The sequence below is a fragment of the Elephantulus edwardii genome, unplaced genomic scaffold (genome assembly GCF_000299155.1).
Source record: "Elephantulus edwardii isolate Elephantulus edwardi_28Jun2011 unplaced genomic scaffold, EleEdw1.0 scaffold00026, whole genome shotgun sequence".
Taxonomy (NCBI): Eukaryota; Metazoa; Chordata; class Mammalia; order Macroscelidea; family Macroscelididae; genus Elephantulus; species Elephantulus edwardii.
In genome coordinates this window covers 23371418-23373899 of record NW_006399776.1, presented here as the reverse complement: position 1 = coordinate 23373899, position 2482 = coordinate 23371418, and positions in this window count along the sequence as shown.

Genomic DNA, 2482 nt, shown 5'->3' with positions numbered 1-2482 from the left:
ATCTGCATAACGCAGGTTGTTGATGAGTCTTCCGCCAATCCTGATGCCACATTTCTCCTCATAGAGCCCAGCCTCCTGGATAATCTGTCCTGCAAAAAGATTGAAAAGGTATGGAGATAGGACACATCCCTGGCATACACCCTTCTCAAATTTGAACCGTGCAGTATTTCCTTACTCTGTTCTGACGACTGCCTCCTGGTCCAAGTTTAGGTTTTGCATTAGCACTATCAAGTGTTCTGGGATTCCCATTTTTCTCAGAGTTAGCCACGGTTTGTTGTGATCCACACAGTCAAACACCTTTGCATAATCAATGAAACACAGATAGACATTCCTCTGGTATTCCCTCCTTTCAGCCAAGATCATGTAACATTAGCTATAAGTACCACGACCCCTTCTAAACCCAGCCCACACTTCTGATAGTTCACTGTTGATGATGCTGTTCTCATCATTTTGGGATAATTTTTTAAAAATCTTACTTGCATGGGATATTAATGATATTGTTTGATGATTTCCATACTCTATGGGATCACCTTTCTTTCAAATGAGAACAAATATCGATCTCTTCCAGTCAGTTGGCCAAGTGGTTGTCCTCCAGATTTCTTGACACAACTTGGTGAGCACATCTAGGGCAGCATCTGTTAGTTGAACTATGTCAATTGGTATACCATCAATTCCTGGGGCCTTATTTTTTGCCAATTCTTGCAAAGCAGTCTGAACTTCTTCCTTCATCACCACAGGCTTTTGCTCATATGTTTTTTCATGCAGATGCACCTTAGTCTCCAGAGTGACACCACTGCTCTGTCTGCCAATTCCTTTTGGTATAATGACTCTGTATAGTCTTTCCATTTTCTTTTAATACTTCCAGGATCATTTAATAATCTGCCTAAAACATCCTTAAATATTGCAGCTCAAGGCTTGAAATTCTTCTTCAGTTCCTTGAACTTAAGAAATACTGAGCAAGTTCGGTCCCTTTCACTTTCTGACTCCAGCTCTTTGCACTTTTCATTATAATGCTTTTGTCTTGTCGTGCTGCCTTTTGAAATCTCCTGTTCAGCTCCTTAATGTCTTGATTTCTTCCCTCTGTTTTGGCTTCTCGGTGCTCTAGTGCAATATTCAGAGTCTCTTCTGGCATCCATTTTGGTCTTTTCTTCCTCCTCAGTCTTTGTAACAACCTTTTGCACTCTTCCTGGATGATATTCTTGATATCCTCCCATAACTCATCTGGTCTTCGCTCATTAGTGTTCAAGGCCTCAAACCTGTTCCTGGGATGGTTTTGAAATTTAGATAGGATAGATTCAAGGTCACATTTTGGTTCCCATGGGTTTGGTTTTACTTTCCTTAGCTTCAGCTTGAACTTGCATGTGAGTAGTTGGTGATCTTTTCCCCAATCAGCACCTGGGCTAGTTTTCACAGCTGATACTGTGCTTCTCCAGCGGTTTTTTCCACAGATGTAATATGATGCCTATGCATACCATCCGGTGAAATCCATGTGTATAACCTGCATTTATGTTTCTTATAAAATGTGTTTGCAATGAATAAATCGTTGATTGTGCAAAATTCTATCATTCTATCTCCAACTTCATTTCTGTCACCAAGTCTATGCTTTCCAACTACTGATCCTTCTTCTCTGTTTCCCACTTTTGCATTCCAGTCACCCATTTTTATTAATGCATCTTGATTGCATGTTCGATCAATCTCTGACTGCAAAGGTTGGTAGAAATCTTCTATTTCCTCTTCTTTGGCTCTGGTTTTTGGTGCATATCTTTGAATGATAATAGGATTCACTGGTATGCATATGGATATTATCCTGTCACTCACAATATTGCGTTTCAAGATGCATCTAGAAATGACTTTTTTAATTATGAAAACAACCCCATTTTTCCTCACCATTTCATCTCCAGCATAGTAAACCATATGATTGTCTGATTCAAATGTCCCATGCTAGTCCATCTCATCTCACCAGTACCTAGTATGTCAATATTCATGCATTCCATTTCTTCCTTAACAATATCTAATTTTCCTACATTCATAGTTCTTACATTCCATGCTCCAACCACTAGTGTCTGCTTGCAACTGTTCCTCTTCCGTAGTATTTTCATACTTTAAAGCTCTGCCTCTGTTCCCTATCTCCTAGTCTAAGTGTGTTCTATTATACATACGGTTTTTGAAGGCTTGCTATTTCAGAAGTGGGCGGCAAATCCTTCTTCCTAGTCTGTCTTAATCTGAATGCTCAGATTTAGAAAAGTATCTGATAAACAAGCATTTTTTTTCTTTCTTTTTTGTTTTTTTATTGGGAAAAACATATTGGGGGTACAAGGAGGTGAGGGTTGGGGGCAAAAGGGTGAGGATGGGCCAGGATGCAGTTGCAGAGTTGCACAGTTTGGTCGGTGGGGGGAGCAGGTGAAGGAAATGATGAGGGTCCAGTGGGGACCAGATGCTACAGAGGAATGACAAACATTTTCCGATGGTAATTAAACCAACT